Source organism: Pan paniscus, chromosome 13 (assembly GCF_029289425.2).
Source record: "Pan paniscus chromosome 13, NHGRI_mPanPan1-v2.0_pri, whole genome shotgun sequence".
Classification (NCBI taxonomy): Eukaryota; Metazoa; Chordata; class Mammalia; order Primates; family Hominidae; genus Pan; species Pan paniscus.
This window is the reverse complement of record NC_073262.2, coordinates 137,985,734-138,004,730: the sequence shown is the minus strand read 5'-3', so window position 1 is coordinate 138,004,730 and position 18,997 is coordinate 137,985,734.

Here is an 18,997-nt window from a genome sequence, read left to right as displayed (position 1 = left end):
GAATCCAAGATATCATATTCTGTTATCTATTAATAGTTTAGGATATGTCTATAAAATATGAGGAATTAAAGAAATACTAAAAATGCTGCTATTGCAGCTAAAAAAATTAACAATGATTCCTTAATATGATCTGATATTCAGCCAGTGATCAAATTTTCAATTATCTTATAATTTTTTCTTATGATTTCTTTGAGTCAGGATCCAAATAAGATCCCTTTGTTGTGATTGAATAATATGCTTCTCAAATCTCTTTCTATCTCTTTTCCCCTACATCTCTCTCTTTTTCTTTGATTATTATTATTTTTAGAGGCAGGCCTTGTTCTGTCACCTAGGCTGGAGTACAGTGGCACGATCATAGCTCACTGCAACCTCAAACTCCTGGGATCAAGTGATCCTTCCCTATCAGTTTCTCAAGTAACTGAGACTACAGTCATGTGCCACCATGCCCGGCTAAGTTTTAAATTTTTTGTTTGAGATGTTGTCTTGCTATGTTGCCTGGGCTGTTCTCAAACTCCTGGTTTCAAGTGATTCTCCTCCTTTGGCCTTCCAAAGTGCTGGGATTACAGGTATGAGCCACTGCACCTGGCTGTCTTTTTCCTTAACATTCATATGTTGGAAAATTAGAGTATTTGTCCCATACAGTCTCCTGTGGTTTGGACTTAGCTACTGCTTCTTCATGGTGCCTTTTACATGTCCTTCTGTTCTTTGTATTTATGATTGGTAGCTGGGTCAAGACTTGATCAAATCTGAGCTCAATTTTCTAAGCAACCCCTTCCATCAGGAGGCATACAATGGTCGACTGTCTTTTTTTTGGTGATGTTAATAGTTGCTGCTGATCCATGTCTAGCTAATCCAGAGAACCTCTTCCCAGATTCCTGATTCTCAAAAACTGTGGGAAAATAAATGTTTATTGTTATTTTAAGCCATTAAGTTTTGAGATGACTTGTTATGTAGCAATAGATAACTAATACAGCAAAGTCAAAGCAATATTAGGAAATCCATTAATATAATCCATCATACTAACAGACATAAGGAGAAAAATCATAAAATCATCTCCAAAGATGCACGACCAAACCAAACCAAAGCATTTGATAGAAAACAATACTCTCTCCATCAAACAGGACTTGACAGATAGTTTCTTACTTCGATTATGTCTGTGTGTGTTCATATGTGTGTATGTATATATGTATATGTTTATATATGTGGTACATATATGTGTGTGATATATATATATATATATATATATATATATATATCAGCCCCAAAGCTAGCACCTTATTGATTAGAAAACATGAGAGGCTTTCTGATTAAAGTAAGCAATAAGACAAACACACGCCCACTATTTCAACTGCTTATAATGTGTTGAAATGATTAACCCATGCATTTTGACAAGGGAGAGGAATAAAAGGCATTAGTACTGGAAGGAAAAGCTGAAACGTAGTGAAGTAGTCAGTTATGAAATTAACATATAAATATCAAGCAGAGCAAGACAGAAGATGTAATAGGAGAGAAGACCCAATGCATGATGGCAAGTAAGAGAATAAAATAGCCAGGAATAAACTTAACAAATGCCTGCCATCTGCATAAAGAAGGCTCTAAAATCCTTCTGAAAAACACAGTAGTAGAACTTAAATCAATGGAAAGGTGTACATGTGCTTGGATAGAAAACTCAACAACTTAAAGATGAAAATTCTATTGGTTGGTGCAAAAGTACTGCAATTACTTTTGCACCAACCTAATACCTATTAATTTTTACATTAAACATAATCTCAAAAAATTCTACAGCTTTTTTTTTTCTAGAGTTAGATCAATTGGTTATAAAGTTCCTTGGGAAAAACAGACAAACAAGCAGAGTCAGGAAAATGCTACCGCTGCTGATTTTAGTCGTAGTGATTTTTTTTTTTAGGCGGAGCGTTGCTCTGTCGTCAGGCTGGAGTGCAGTGGCGTGATCTTGGCTCACTGCAACCTCCGCCTCCTGGGTTCAAGAGATTCTCCTGCCTCAGCCTTCTGAGTAGCTGGGATTACAGGCATGCGCCACCACGCCCAGCTAATTTTTGTATTTTTAGTAGAGATGGGGTTTCACCATGTTGCCAGGATGGTCTCGATCTCTTGACCTCGTGATCTGCCCGCCTCGGCCTCCCAATGTCCTGGGCGTGAGCCACCACGCCCAGCCAGTGATGTTTTTCTTAAGTGCCCATGGAGTTGAGTGGCCAGGTGAAAATGTTCAGCCAAGAATTAGACGTGTAAGGCTGCAGCCCAGGAGTCCTTAAGGACCCAGGTGGGTGGAGTAAAACCAGGAGGGCCTGGGCTTTCCCTGGAGTCGCTGGGCTTTTCCGGAAGGATTGTGAAGTGAGGAAGGCCTTAGGAAAGACCAGCGAAGAAAGAGGATGTCAGTGAGTGGGCGAGTGGTGAGGGAGGGGAGGGAGAAGGGGAGATGGAGGCAAAGGAAGAAAAATAGCAGAGAGGAAGGAGGAGACCCAGGGAAGAGCAATGCTACAGGAGACAAGCGTGTGGAAGGTTTTCTAAAAGGGGCTGATGAAATCTAGCAGCTGAGATTCTGGAAATAATGACGGAACGTTTCGTCTGGAACTGGCTGTGAGTTCATTCGTGACCCGTGGCACGGTAGGGTTTGAAACGCACGTGCATGAGGTGGAGGTGTGAATGAGATCACCAGAGATAACTACTAAATACAGTGTTTCGGTGACTCTCCTCCTAGACTTCACTCTCTGGCTGTGCACGCTCTATGTGCGTACATTGCAAATGAATGCATCACACTAGAAGAATATTCTATAATCTGCTTTTTCCACTCAGCAATATAATGTGTAGCTCATGAAGTTATGTCTTCGTTATCTTTCTAAGTCTAACTTAACGCAAGAAAAACTCGGTGAATCTGAGGGTTTCAGTCCCTCATTTAAATATGTAATGCATGCCTCCACGTCCGGCGTTATTCTGCATGTCTGGGATATACCGTGAACAAAACAAAGATCCCCTCCTGACAGAGCTTCCATTCTAGACACCAAATATGTAGAGGGGTGGTGAGTGCTATGCGGGAGAAAGAGTGGTCAGGATAAGGGGGACTGGGGGATAGAGGTGGGTGGGTGACAGCTTGCAGTCTTGCAAACAGTGATGGGGCAGGACTCAGGAGAAGGTGAGATGTGAGCAAACTGTCAGGAGGTGAGATATTGGGAGGTGCTGTCCATCCAGAGAGGTAATGATGGAGGTAGGCGGGGTGGGGGGTGGGCAGGTTGGATAAAATGATGATATGATTTTCACCCAGAGGAGTCGAGGTGGCCGTTAGACATCAGAAAAGGAGATGCCCTTTGGGGAATTTAATTCGTGGGTCTAAAGCCCACAAAAGATGTTTGGCCTGGAGAAAACGGCTTGGAAATTTTGATGAGATTACATGGAGCAATGCTTGGGCTCTAACCCCAGAATTTCCAATTCAGTGGGTTGGGGGCGAGGCTTGAGTATCTGCATTTCTCACACGTTTCCAGTTGATGCTGCTGGTCCAGGGACCACACTTTGAGAACAGCTAGGGTAGAGCAAAGGAAGCTGAGCTTGGAATCTGTAGTCAAAGGGAAATGGACGAAGAGGGCCTTGGACGAGGGGTGGGGAGCGGGGAGGGGGATAGAAGGGGCAGGGTGTAAACTAGAAGGAGTAGGTCACAGAAGCCAAAGGAGGGAGAGTGGCAGGGCAGTGGGAGAGGGCAGCAGAGTGAAATACTCTGGCAGATGGATCAGAGATGTGCTTGCTGAATTTAGTCATTGGAAAGCTATTTTGATGGTTTGAGGGTGAGAAGCTGGTTCTCAATTGGCAAGCGAAGGAGCAGCTGCTCTGAAGACCAAGGGGGCATGAGGTTAGGTATTAAACAAGGACTCTCTCTAATTCATTATCTTGATTGCTTGCTACTTTGAAGTGAATAGTGACTACACTTCTGCAAGATGCAATTACAGAAGGAAAAAATGATTTCTGCTAGACTGATATGTTTAAGCATATGTTCCTTAATGATAATTGTTGTAGCTATTAGAAAAGACATTTTGCTTAAACCCATATGTAAGGTAGGAACAAGATTTTCATATTTGTAGGATAATTGATTCCTTTGAGCAACTAGTGCTTCTTATACAGTGACAAAAATTTTGATGCACTAAAATGAACCATTAAGAATGGATTCAATCAATATTTAATTATAATATATATGGATAGGACATGTAATATGGGACAACGTAGCAGAAGCTATTAAGTGTACAGCAGTTTAAAAATGTAATTTAGCAATGAGGTACTGCCCACCAAAGCAGAAATCATAAAGCAAAATATTGGCAGATTTTACTACATACAAAAAAACCGTAGTATCCCAAACATGTTGTATATAAAAATAAAAATAAACACATAGTATACAAATGTTAAAACATTTAAAAATATGTATTACATGTATGCAATAAAAGGTCAATATCTTTATAAGATTAAGACAAACTCTTTGAAATTAGCAAGAAAAAACACAAACACTGCAATGGGCAAATGACTATCAGACTAGAAAAATCCTCAGAGGAAGAAATAAAAATTGTCAATAAATATTTTTTAAATTGCAATTAATATTCTTGGGGATATAAGTTAAAGTAATATTCAAATTTTCACCTTTCAAATGGACACAGATGAAGAAAACCTCGTAAATTATTCAGGCTTGGTAGTTGTGTATCGAATGTTTTAGAGGGAAATATATTTAATTCAGAAAGCTTGCAATAGGCTTAGAATAAGGAAAAATCAACCAGAGGCAACCTAAATATGGAATAATAGAAAATTGATTATCAAAATTATGAGCCAGCCTGGCAGTGGCCTCCTTTACAGCCCTGAAAAATGATGGCATAGAAGAAAATGGGTTGGCATGAGGGGGTGGCCCCTCTCTTTGTTTGGTTAGCTTGTTCTTCCAGATGCAGTTCTGGGCAGCCACCTTTGACTTTTGGGCAGCCTCTGCTTTGCTAAGCTCTAATGGAACTTTGGTAATTATGTTAGTGGAGAACTGTTCATTGTGCACAGTAATGATTTATTCATATTTCTTTTTTTTTTCAGATAGAGTTTCACTCTTATTGCCCAGGCTGGAGTACAGTGGCACAATCTTGGCTCACTGCAACTTCTGCCTCCTGGGTTCAAGCAGTTCTCCTGCCTTAGCCTCCCGAGTAGCTGGGATTACAGGCACCTGCCACCACCCCTGGCTAATTTTTGTATGATTTATTCTTATTTCTGTTATTTGTACTTGATAATGAGCTTTTTCATTGCAGGGATCATATCTTACTAATTTCTCATAAGTTCCCTCCCCCGCTCACCCATCTCTCTGTCCCTAGCACTGCGCCGGGCCAAGGAAAGTACCTGGACCATGTGTGTTGAAGAAATGAAGATGGAGGTGGCACTGGAGTTCTTTAGCAATGCTAGAGGCACAGGACCTGGGAGCCAGGATTTACAGGCTGGGTAGCACTCACACCCTTGACTGCAGCTCAGAATCAGCTGGGGTGCTTTTGAGAGAAATGATTCCTAGGCTCCAGCTCATACCACTTATGGGTCTAGAAATCTGTACAGATGCTCCTCGACTTATGGTTGGGGTTTCATTTCAATAAACCTATCATAAGTCAAAAATGGATTTAATATTTTGATAAACCCATTGTAAAGTCAAAAAGTTATAAGTAGAGCCAACGGGGACTGTCTGTATTTTAAACTTCCTTTGAAGTTGAGAATGACGGAGCCAAACCAGTTCAAATCATTTCAGGTTCAAGAGCTGCCCGGAGGAAGCTCTGGGCTGAGCAGGTGCTGTGTCAAGCTGGGTAGAAATGGAGGAGCCCACAGGAAGTGTGCTTGGGTATGTGGGCAGGTGCACGGGCAGGTGCATGGACAGGTGTATTGGCAGGTGCGTGGGCAGGTATGTAGACAGGTGTGTGGGTAGGTATGCAGACAGGTGTGTGGGCAGGTATGTAGACAGATGCATGGGCAGGTATGTAGGCAAGTGTGTGGGCAGGTGTGGGGGTAGCTATGTAGACAGGTGCATGGGCAGGTATGTGGGCAGGTGTGTGTGCAGCTGTTCAGAGTCTGCAGGAGTGTGTGGATGAGCAGCTGGTAACTTTTGAGCTGGGGTTCCTTGATTCAGCCCTGATCTTGTGCCCTGGGACTCTAAGGAGAAGGTTTCCTGGCAGGATTTGAGGTGGAGCTGAGAAGTTGATGGGGATCTATCCATCCTAGTGGAGAAGCATAAGATGAGAGGAAACTGGTCTACTGGGAAGTCTGGAAGTGAGAGGACCCAGAGTCTGGACAACCAGTATGGTGAGCAGGTGGAGAGAATGGGCCAGGTGGGGTTAGATTAGCCCTCATGCCTCCCAGGTGACGCTGGTGCCCATGACGTGGTCTAGGGCAGCTTCTTGCCTTTGGGCTTCATTGATGACAACAATAAGGGTTGCAATTGCGATACTTACTGCAACTGCAGCACAGTCTCTGAGCAATTATTTTTACTCTGCCGGATGACTCTGGTCCAGAATCACAGGTTAGTTGAGTAGTTTAACCGTTTGCTGTTGTGGAGATAAATCACTTACTGTTCCCATTCCCAGGGCACTGTCACAGTCTAGTCTTGGGAAATTAGGAGAGGCGTGGGATGCCCACGGGCTGGGGGTCCACAATTTAGTGTGGATGTGAGTGGCTGCAGAGAGGGAGGTCTTATAGCTTTCACTGGAGTCTGACACTTAGACCCCAAAAGCTAAAAAGGTTTCGGGAACTCTTGATGCATGATGCATTTATAGTATTTGGTGGAGAAATGTTGATTTCTGCTTAGTTTAAGAGTTGCCAACTTGCCCATGCACCTGCCCACATACCTGAGCACACTTCCTGTGGGATCCTCCATTTCTACCCAGCTTGATACAGCACCTGCTCAGCCCAGAGCTTCCTCCGGGCAGCTCTTGAACCTGAACCGAATTGAACTGGTTTGGCTGCATCATTCTCAACTTCAAAGGAGGTTTCATGAAGAAGCAGCTTCATGAGCTGGGGTCAGGGTAATGGCACTCAGGCCAGAGCAGGAAGGTCCCTGGTCTCTGGGGGTCCTCCCGGGAAGTACAGCTCTGGGATGCCTAGACAGTAGTCTCTAAGAGGTGATGCTTTTTCACTCTGAATTGAGCCCAGCTTCTATAGCATCTACCATGCAAGCCTTCTCTGCCCTGGCCTGGCCCTTCCTCTACTTCTCCTCCTTCCCTCTCCTGCTCAGCTTCTCACACTACCCAGCAGCCAGGCCAGAAAACCACTGTTCACTCAATGTGCTTTTCTACCTGTCGTCTTTGTGAGTGCTGGGGCCTGTCCTTGGGAGCCCCTCCTTACCACTAACATTCACAGTCCCAAGGTTCAGTCCAAGGCCCCTCCTTCGAGCCATCTTCCTGGATCCCTGTAATGGAAGGGACCCTTCCCCTCCTCCAAACTCCTGCCATAGTCTACCTGTTCCTCTTTCTTATCTTCCCCCATCCTGCCAGGAGAAGCAGAGGTTGTCCCTGCCTTTACTCCTGGACTGTGGTGAGCTCACCCACAGTAGAGACATTACTTTCACTCTTCTTTGGGGTTGATGTCCCTGCTATGGTCGCCTGTGCACGCTGCCTGGGACACAATTGAGGCCCGATGGAAAGGAGCTAGCGTGGGTAAGGTGGGCAGCATAGGAAGGTGAGGAGGATGGAGAGGGTGGGTTTGGGTGAGCCTGGCCACCGTGGACTTGGTCTGCATGTCCTCACCCCCGAGCACTGCCTAAGTGTGTAAGGTATGAAATAGATTTTCATTTACAAACTTTTGAGTAGACAGGCAAGTTCATTCTACTCTAGATTCCTCACACTTATTTAAGCATTCCTCTACTTCCCCTTGGTGATGACTCTTGAAAGAAAATGTGAGAATTCGCTTTGCTTTGAGCTCACATTAGAGCTTGGGAATATGTTTAAACCGTGATTTTGGAGCTCTTCATGATAACACTTTCTTCCTTGTTTGTGAAATGAGCAAGCGCCTAAGTTAGTCACATTCATTTTCTCTTGCTTAAAGTGCAAATTTTTACAGATTTAGTTTGCTGCTCCTTTTCTTTGTGAAAATGAAAGCCTACAATTGAAAAACGCTTTTTAAATAATGCATGTATTACAGAGTCACCAAAATTGAAACCGTATTTTCTTTTTTTTTTTTTTTTTTGAGACAGTTTTGCTTTTGTTGCCCAGGCTGGAGTGCAGTGGCGTGATATTGGCTCACTGCAACATTCGCTTCCCGGGTTCAAGCGATTCTCATGCTTCAGCCTTCCAAGTAGCTGGGACTACAGGCACACACCACCATACCTGGCTAATTTTTGTATTTTTAGTAGAGATGGGGTTTCACCATGTTAGTCAGACTGGTCGCGAACTCCTGACCTTAGGTGATCCACCCGCCTCGGCCTCCCAAAGTGCTGGGATTATAGACATGAGCCACCGCGCCCAGCCTAAAACAGTATTTTCTGATTTAGCCATAGAAATGGACAGGTGCTTTTCCCTGTGTATTACCTAGATTTTCCCAAGGAGTTTTCCATGACAGGTAATAAAGCGCATATTCTGTTTCTTATCCCAAGTCACTTTATCAATCGCAAATGAAGAACAACCCTGGCCCATCATCAACGTGGCGACTCTCTTGGCAGGCCTTGCCATCTAGTGGCTGGGCAGAAAGGAGAATGGTTTCCCTCATGGGCCAACTTGTCTCCTTTGCTACTGCTTCCTTGCTGAGACATGTCAGTAGCTTTTGTAACAGAAGGGTACCTATGTGTCAATGTGCTTACCATGGTCTTGTCACCAGCATGTCACACTGAGACCAAAAACGTTATGTCCTTGTGCAATCTCTTCTGCTGCCTCCTTTTCCCCAGTACTTTTGCTGGGGCAGAGCACAGGTATGGGATGTGACGCTTCCACATTTTCAGAGCTGACATAGACCAAAGGCTTTTTATAGATGAGGAAATGAAAACGATGATTTTGAGCATGAAAGTAACATGATCTAATTTAAGTTGAAAGTGGATTGCAGGGGACAGAGCAGACAGAGAGAGCCCAGGTAGAAAACCTTGCTAGTCTGAGAGAGGTGAAGGTGCTTCAGACTGGTGTGGCAGAAGTGAGGGTGAGAATCGGTCAGATCCTGGGTATATTTGCAGGTGGAGTTGGCGTGGCTTGACAATAGATTGGATATAGAGAGTGAAAGAAAAGAGAAGGGTTAAGAAGGAGGTCATTTTTTTGGCCTGATCATGTTGGTGAATGAGCTTGCCCCTTACTGATATGGGCTGTGCTGGTGGAGAAATGGGTGAGAAGAGTTCAAATAAGAATTCTATTTTGGACAGGAAAAGTTTGAGATGCTGATGTGACATCCAAGGAGTAGTGAGGAGCAGAACATTGGATGGGTGGGCGAGGAAGCTCAGGAAGGGATTGAGGCAGGACAAATGTGGTTAGGACCAGCTGACCTTTGGATCCGGTGATGTGGAGGTCTTGGTGACCTTAACCAGGTTCGATTCAGTGGAGTGATGAGGAAAAGACCTTGCTGGAATGGGGTGAAGAGTGAGGGGAGGGTGAGGAGGTGGAAGTGCATTTATGGATGACTCTATTTTTTTTTTTTTTTTGAGGTAGAGTCTCACTCTGTCACCCAGGCTGGAGTGCAGTGGTGCCATCTCGGCTCACTGCAACCTCCGTCTCCTGGGTATAAGAGGTTCTCCTGTCTCAGCCTCTCGAGTAGCTGGGATGACAGGCACCCACCACCACACCCGGCTAATTTTTATACTTTTAATGTAGACAGGGTTTCACCATGTTGGCCAGGCTGGTCTCAAACTCCTGACCTCAAGTGATCTACCCATCTGGGCCTCCCAAAGTGCTGGGATTATAGGACTGAGCCATGCACCTGTCCTGGACAGCTCTTTTCAAGAGCTTTGTCATAAAGAGCAGGGGAATGTGGTGGGGTTGGAAGTGGGGTCCACAGACCATCAGGCATATCTGGATGATTTCCCGACCGGGGCTCCTGGCCCTGCCTGCTGGCTGCTTTTTCCCCCTAGCGACTCATAATGGCTCATGCCCATGGAACCTGCCCTAGGACAGGTGGTAATGTGTGTGGTTGGACTTCAATGAGGCACCTCATTAAAGCTGACACATCCTGCTGTAATGAAGCCACGCTTCACAATTCACAACCCGCTGCCTAAAAATAACAACATCGTGGAACCCTTGCCCAGCACTTTGCCAGCTAATTAGCTCATTCCTGCCCCTTAACGATTTGATTTATGTAGCTCCTCCCTCAGTGAGGCAAGCTCCTAGGTAAGGAAGTGCAGAGACATTGGGTGACCTGTCAAGGATGTCCCAGATCTGCACTGGGTTCAAGGTCCACACCCTCTTTTCCTAACTTGCTGATGGCTCCCCAAGCCATGGAATGAATGGGCCTGCCTCTGTTCAGTTTCTGGCTGGGTGGTCAGGAAGCTGTCCTTCCTCAGGGAAGGAAGAATGTGCTTCAATATTCTAGGAGCAGAGAGTGGCAGGAGCTAGAGCCTGGGGCATGGGTTGAAGCCATGTAGAGTCTGAAAGACCTGTTCCGTGGGAGGGCCAGGTGGAGTCACCGTGGTGTCAGCCGGAAGCTCAGGTGTGAGCGTGCCTAGCTGTGTTCCGGCCCCTCCCCTGGTCCTTCCCCATTATCGCCCAAGCCATCACATTCTAATAAGACCAAAGGGTGAGCTTCATCGCTGTTTTAAAAAATTCATGTATTCATTTGCTCTTCTATCTTGTTCTAAAACAAGAGAGACTTCCCCAGTGTCAGGGCTATGAAGGACAAGGTGTAGCCAGCTCCCATGCCAGGCAGACTATGGCACCAGGGCAGCCTGACCAATTCCCCGGACCAAATCCCTCTTGGACTTTCTGCCCTTCCCCGTAGCTCAGGCTACTGAGTTGTGTTCAAGGGGAAAATGCTGCTGCGTCTGTTTAGCTGGGAGCTGGCTCCTCTCACTGGGTGAATTAGTGGCTGATGGACAGCAAGAGAAGGGGACATTTGGAGTGCAAAGTGGACACTGTCCCATCCCTCTGGGGGGATTTTCCCCTGAATAAAAGAGCACACTACTAGTATCTGTGTAGGTACATAAATAACGGCAACTTATTAAAGTCCTGAGTGCCTTGAAGATAAAGTTCAGAGATTCTCATATTACAAATGAAAAGAGACCTCCACTTTGTATTGTCCAAGAATCTTGGGGCTTTCTTGGCTGAGGGCCAGCTCTGCTTCTAAACGCTTCTAGGGGAGGGAAGATGTAGGATGTCAGCCCCTGCACAGCCCCCAGCTCTGCTGCCAGTGCTCCTGCCTCCCTGCGTGGCTGGAGGAAGCAGCCCTGCCTTGCGTGGTGTGCTTGGCTCTGCTGCAAGTGTGCCCGTCGGTGTCCCAGAGCCCTGCCCACCTTGGTGGGGCCCATTCCTGGGCTTGTGAGTTTCCAGCTCTCTTTATTTCTGACTTCTTTGTTCTGCCCTGGTGGCTGGAGTGGGGGCATCTTCCAGCATTACTGCTTTCCCCCCAGATGGCTCCTCCCTTGCAAGATGGGCCTTCTGGCCCAGACCCCCTTCCCACAGCAGCTCCTGCCTCAGCTCCTTGGAGCCTTTTCCTGCTGATAAACTTCAGGGGGATGCTTTGGGGAATTCTTAGGAGACCCATGAGTGTACAGCTGCACCCTCTCACTGGGACAGATGAGCCTAATAGATGGGGACACTGTTCTTCAGTAAGTAAGGTCAAGCTTGTGAGCTTTCTCAGGCTCTCTGTGGTGGATCCCAACCGAGGAAAGAGAAGTGCAGCCCAGAAACCAGGCAGGGAAATTTGTTTAAACATCTTGCTTCTTTTCTTCCCTCCCTCCCCCCCCCCCCTCCCTCCTTCCCTCCCTCCCTTTTTTCCATGTGGGTGCCTCCATGGACAGGTTAGGAAGACCTTATCTTTGCATCCCAAAGAGGAATAAAGCAAGTTAAAACTGGAGTTTTACTACAGCCCTGCAACTTTCGTTCCAAGGTATGGAGGGGGAGTTTCAGAACATCCCCACCTGTTCACTGGAAGGGAACCCTGTGGTCCCTGCAGGGCGCAGAGGTGGGTCCTCCCTTCTCAGTCACTGAGTGGCAACCTCTGACTCTCAAAGACACTCCCTGGGGCTCAGGCCACCCCCACTGTCTACAGGCAGAAGTCAAGGGTGGGTTGGCAGCTTCTGCGGAGAGCGTGAAGTCATGTTTGATGGGGAATGGAGGGCACAGAAAACCTGTCCCTGGCTTCTGTCCATGGCGTCCAGAGATGTCTGTCTTGCTGCAGTTGCAACCACTCATGTGATGGGGGCTCCTGAGAGGAGACAGTGCCTTGTGGGGCAGACGCTATGACTGCGACCGTCTCAGTGTGTCCGTGGGAAGAGACCTCAGACAAAGCCCAGCCTTGGTGGAACCATCCAGAGGGTCCTGCCGCCCCTGCCCCCAAGGCCATGGCTAGCTGATGGCACTCCTTCCGTGACATTGGAGAGGCCTCTTGAGTGAATCTTCCTAGGACCTGCGAAGTCAGTCCAGGGTGACGGAGGTGGCTGCTGTCCACCAGGTCAGAGAAGAAGCAGGCAGTGTTAACAGCAGTCCTCTTGCTGATCATTTCAGAGTCCTCTCCCCCAACCTGGCCCCTGCTAAAAAGAGACAGCAGAGAGTAGACTACCATTAACTTCCCTACAGTCGGTTGACAATTTGTCAGAGACAAGGGCTTTACAAACCACTTAAATATCAGCCCCCTACCCTGCAAAAGAGCAGCTGACGGCCTCTAAAGGCAGATAGCATTTTGCTAAATTAGTGGACATATTCACAGTTTTAAGCCCTGTGACCACATAGGTGATGCTGCTGGCAGAGTATTCCCTGCTTGCTATGCTCACTCTCTCCTGAAGAAATTTTCTTGCCTGTGAAAAACAGGCTATGATTAAGGTATTAAGATGACTTAGTGACTGATGAGACTGAGCGTCTGTCCTGCTTCCATCACTGCTTCCACAGACGTTAATTCTGATCTTGGCTGTTACTGACCCGGAACAGGGAAATCGGCTTCTCCTCTGCTGCCTTTCGCACAGAGCCTCATCAATCCTGCACTGAGATCTTCACTGCTGAGGGATCTTGTTCCCATGGAATGTGGGCTGAGCATTTCTCAAAGGACACTGTGTAGGCTGGGCGTGGTGGCTCACGCCTGTAACCCCCACCCACCAAGGCGGGTGGATCGCCTGAGGTCAGGAATTCAAGACCAGCCTAGCCAACATGGTGAAACCCCGTCTCTACTAAAAATACAAAAGTAGCCGGGTGTGGTGGTGCATACCTATAATCCCAGCTACTCGGGAGGCTGAGGTGGTAGAATCGATTGAACCCGGGAAGTGCAGGTTGCAGTGAGCTGAGATGGTGCCACTGCACTCCAGCCTGGGCAACAGAGTGAAACTCCATCTCAAAAAAAAAAAAAAAAAAAAAAGACACTGTGTGCCGTGGAACTCCAGCTCCGGGGAATGTTCATGGACAGACGGAAAAATACAGTGATTTGGGACATGCTGGGTCAAGCTGGCCTTCTCAGCACAGGACAACTCAGGGTCCTTACCTGTGTACAAATGTGTGTGTATCTCCCAAAGAGAGAGGAAATACACAATGGCACTCGTCAAATTACTTAACTAAACAGGCCTTGTATGGAGACCACCTGTGACACTCCTCAGGAAGATATTTTGGGAAAAGCTGCCGTAAAAGGAATGATTGAGTCTTCTCAATGTCTAGTAGCAACGTAGCCTGAGCCACAAATGCGAGCCACATTTGTAATTTTAACTTCCCAGGCTGGGTGCAATGGCTCATGCCTATAATTCCAACACTTTGGGAGGCCAAGGTGGGAGCATCACTTGAGTCCAGCCTGGGCAACAAGGCGAAACCCTGTCTCTACAAAAGAATACAAAAATTAGCTGGGTGTGGTGGTATGGAACAGCTGGGTGTGGTTTTAGCTACTCTGGAAGCTGAGCTGGGAGAATCGCCTGAGCATGGGAGGCAGAGGTTGCAGTGAGCCATGATTGCACCACTGCACTTCCAGCCTGGGCAATGAAGCAAGATCGTGTCTCAAAAAAGAACAAAAACCAGGTGAAATTAATTTTAATAAGATATTTTATTGTGTATTACAATATGTCTTATAAAATTAACTTTTCCTGCCACTTGCCTCTTTTTACTTTTTTTTTTTATTGTGGCTGCTAGATGATTTAAAATTACTTAAGTGGGTTGCTGTAGGTGAGTTGGATGCACGCTGGAGCATGAGAACTGCTGACCTAAAGCTTAGGAGTTGCAGGAACTTTAGAAATACCAGGAATCATTGCTAGGAGAGAAGTGGCTTGTGCTGTAGGCCAGGAAAATGAAGGGGGAGTTGCTTACTCCCTAGGAAACAGGTCAGAGGGGCAGGAACTTGAACTTTTCATTTTATGTCCCTTTGCATTTGTTTTGCATCATTAAACTAAATAAAATGAATTCAAACTAAACAAACACCAAAACAACAAATACAATAAAAGAAGAATTGAGGCAATGGGCATTTTCAGCATTTCATTGATGGGGAGAGGAAGGAAAGCAACCCATTTTCTCACTGCTGACTCAAGTGGCAGACACTCCGTAAATTCCACCCATCTCTATATAAATTTACATAGATGCAAATATCATGCTACTGCTATGCAAATTGGTCCCATCTCTTTAGAATTAATGCCTTTGGTACTTACATAAAAACAATGCAATTTGGGGGTAGTCTGAGCCTTCCTTTCAGTTAATCATATCAGCCCCATGCATTTTTATATGTAGAGAGGAAGACAAGAGTGTGGAAGGCAGAGTTGGGTAAGTTTTCATTGGGTTGACATTTTAGCTGCGCTTGTGCCAGGGGACTGCTATAAACTGAAAAGAGGTGGCAGAGCTGAGCGGGCAGATCTCCCCCTGCGTTGTTGTATTGATCATGGAGGCACACGTGGCAGAGGTTGCATCGCACCCGCATCACTGGGCACCAAGATCTTGCCAATAAAGAAAGCAGGTTCATGATCACAAGAATGGGAACATCGCGACAAGAGGCTCTCTTACAAAGCTTAAAAGAAGTCTCATTTTGTTTTCTGTTCTTTATTTTTTATTTTTTGCATTTATGGGGGAATGAAATGGAAAGAAGGGTTAACTGAGGGCGTGTGCGGCTGAGGGTGGAAGTCATTGTCCAGGATGATTTAGGAATAGGAAGATGGACAGAATCCTGGTGTGGAAGGAAGTCATACATGATTGAGATGCTCTTTTCATCTCTAAATGATCCTCTCTTTCAGATGTGTAGACTTTAAGAGCAAGATCTTTAAGTTTTGGAAGAAACCAGACTTTTCCTATCGGGGTGCTAAAGATGAGCCAGTAAGGGGCAGCCTGTTTTTCTCTTGACTACTGCCTATTTAGAATTATTATTATTATTATTTGAGATGGAGTCTTGCTTTGTCCTCCAGGCTGGAGTGCAGTGGTGTGATCTCAGCTCACTGCAACCTCCATCTCCCAGGTTCAAGCGATTCTCCTGCCTCAGCCTCCTGAGTAGCTGGGATTACAGGCACCCACCACCATGCCCAGCTAATTTTTCTATTTTTAGTAGAGATGGGGTTTCGCCATGTCAGCCAGGCTGGTCTTGAACTCCTGACCTCAGGTGATCTGCCCACCTCAGCCTCCCAGACTGTTGGGATTACAGGCGTGAACCACTGCGCCCAGCCTAGAATCATTTTTAAAAGATTTGCTGGCAACATCATGTTTTCAAAGAACAGTAAAGGAGGGTGCTTCAGTCCAACAGTAAGCCAAATGCTTTTAGGTGTGAGGTTGTCTGTCTTTTGTAAGCCCAGTAATGAGACAGACATTCCCAGCTAAGCTGAGCCTGCAATCTTGGAGCTGCCCTGTATTTCTATTCTCTAAAACCATGTGTATTAGTCACATTCTCCAAAGATACAGAACTAATAGGACGTGTGGGTTTGTATAGAGAGAAAGAGATTTATTTCAAGGAATTGGCTCACATGATGATGGAGCTGGCAAATCCAGACTCTGCAGGAAGGACCGTCAGGCTGGAGACCCAGGAGAAAGCCGAGGCTGCAGCTCAAGGCTGAGGGTTGTCTGCTGCAGAATTCCTTCTTGCTTGAGGGAAGTCAGTCTCTTTGTTCTGTTCGGGCCTTCAACAAATTGGATGAGGCCCCCCTCCCACATTAGGTAGGGCAACCTGCTTTACTCAAAGTCCACTGATTTCAATGTCAGTCTCATCTGAAAACAGCCTTATAGAGAGACCCAGAATAATGTCTAACTACCTGTCAGAGCGCCCTGTGGCCCAGCCAAGTTAATGCATAAAATTGGCTATCACATGGTATGGCCTGGTATATCACAGGAGAGGCTCTTCAAACAGAATTGTATTTAATCCCTTCAGGTTTGAGGAAATGGAAACTTGGCATGTTGAAGCCACTTGTCCAAGGGCCCTCAGCTTGGCCCTCCCAGGCCCAATGTGTCTCTATGTTGGGAGGTCACCTCCACTAACCAGGTCTGTGATAAGTGGGAGAGCCTGTGCGTGCAAGAGGTTTGCTAGTCTTGCTTCCGAGGAGGGCTCAGGTTCTGCAACAGAAGGAAACTACTGCGAGGGTCCTGCCACTTTTCAGGAAGCATAATATCAATGAAACACGCTTTTTCAATTGTTAGTGTTTTTCAACCTTAAGTTTTTCTTTTCTTTCTTTCTTTCTTTCTTTCTTTTTTTTTTTTTGAGACAGAGTCTCACTCTGTCACCCAGGCTGGAGTGCAGGGACTCGATCCCAGCTCACTGCAACCTCCGACTCCTGGGTTCAAAAGATTCTCCTGCCTCAGCCTCCTGAGTAGGTGGGATTGCAGGCACATGCCAACACACCCAGCTAATTTTTGTAGTTTTTAGTAGAAATGGGGTTTCACCATGTTGGCCAGGCTGGTCTCAAAATCCTGACCTCAGGTGATCCGCCCGCCTTGGCCTCCCAAAGAGCTGGGATGACAGACATGAGCCACTGTGCCCAGATCAACCTTAAGTTTTCTTAAAGCATTGGCATCTGCCTCTGCTTTCCTGCTAGTGGGTGCTAACAGGCCATGCAGCCATCCTGCAGAAGCAAGCCCCCACCACAGCAGCACACTGAACCAGTAAGCCTCTTCCTCTGGAGTTGTCTGAATCCTGGCCCAGCCACCTCTGGGTCACATGACCCTGGGCAAGGTGCATAGCCTTGCTGTGGCTCCCTCTCTTCATCCACATGAGTCCCCCCTTCCAGAGGGCTGTGGGGAGGAGACAAGCCCTACTTCACATGGACCCAGCTCAGCCTTGGGGCTACTCCAGGTCCAAAACTTTGCCTTGCTTTCTGGCCAGAGGGCCCAGTATGTTGGGAGCCAGTTGGTGAGAAACAGCTGCAGTGGTGGCTCCTCCTGATCCTTCACGCTGTGGGTAGGTGTGGTCTCACAGCTCCCTGCTCATACCCACACCTCTATCTGCCCGCCTCCCACCCCTGGCATCCCCTGTTCCCACTGAGGTGCCAGACCCCACGGGAGATGTGAAGTGTCCAAGCCTGGTGTTGAGGAATGGGTCAGAAGGCTCGCAGAGGCGGGATATTAGGGTGGATGCGACACATAGGATCTGAGGGCTTAGAAGGACCTAGAGGACACTCCCTTCAGAGCTAGATAGCAAGTGCCCAGGAGGAGGGCTGCTGGCATCTCAGAGGGGTTTGGGGGAGGCTGACCTCCATGGTTGGGGTTGACTCAGAGAGGCTCTGGTAGAACTGGCTCCCTTGTAGGAATGGAGCCAAGGGCACATTACCAGCAGAGACAGAGTAGTACAGGTGCTCCCAGGGGGGGCACCGAGGCCTCAGTGCAAGCAGAGAGTGCTGTCTCTTGGGGATCTGTGCTGATAACAGTGAGGTTGTGATGGTTTTCTCAGGGTTGAGAGAGATGAAACAGCCAACCAGAGTGTTGCTTGCTTTCTAGGATAAAAAATTGTGGTGGCTGGGCACGGTGGCTCACACCTGTAATACCAGCACTTCAAGAGGCCAAGGCGGGTGAATCACGTGAGGTCAGGAGTTTGAGACCAGCCTGGCCAACATGGTGAAACCCTGTCTCTACTAAAAATACACAAATTAGCCGGGTGTGGTGGCGCCTGTAGTCTCAGCTACTCTGGAGGCTGAGGTAGGATAATCACTTCAACCTGGGAGGCAGAGGTTGTGGTGAGCTGAGATTGCTCATACTGCCTGGGAGGCAGAGTGAGACTTTATCTCAAAGAAAAAAAAAATTGTGGCTGGAATTGTATTCTTCAAAAAGATGTAGAAGCCCTCACTCCTGGTCCCTGTAAAAGTGAGCTTCTTTCTTTCTTTGCTTCTTTGGAGACAGAGTCTTGCAGATATCATCAAGGTAAGGTGAGGTCATACTGGATTAGGGTGGGCCCTAAATCCAATGCTGCTGCCCTTAGGAGAAGGGGAGATTAGGATACAGAGACACTGAGGAGACACAGGGAAGAAGGCCCTGCCCCACGATGATGCGGGCAGGGATGGGAGTGATGTAGCTGAAGTCAATCAAGAGATGCCTAGGCTGACCTCCGCCGCCGCCACAGGCGAGGAGGAGGCCAGGACGGACCCTTCCCTGGAGGCTTCGGAGACAGCATGGCTCTGCCAACCCCATGACCACAGACTCCCAGCCTTCAGGACTGTGACGGAAGAGATGTCTGCTGTGGGCGATTTGTTAGGGCAGCCTAGGAAGCTGACCAACAGTCAAGGCCTGGGGAGAAGGCTGCTGCCTGTGGCTGCCACGGAAAAGTGTGCCCTTATCCAGCTCAAACCCGAGCCTGAGCAGGTCACAGCGGGCCTCGGGGTGCAAGCCCACCCTGGTGTAGTCTCCCCAACCTCCTGAGAGGTGACTGGGAGAGACCCTCCTAGAAGCCGGCAGAAACTTCATCTCCGATCTCTGATGTGTGGAGGACGAGTAATGACAGCACTGAGAGCCGCATG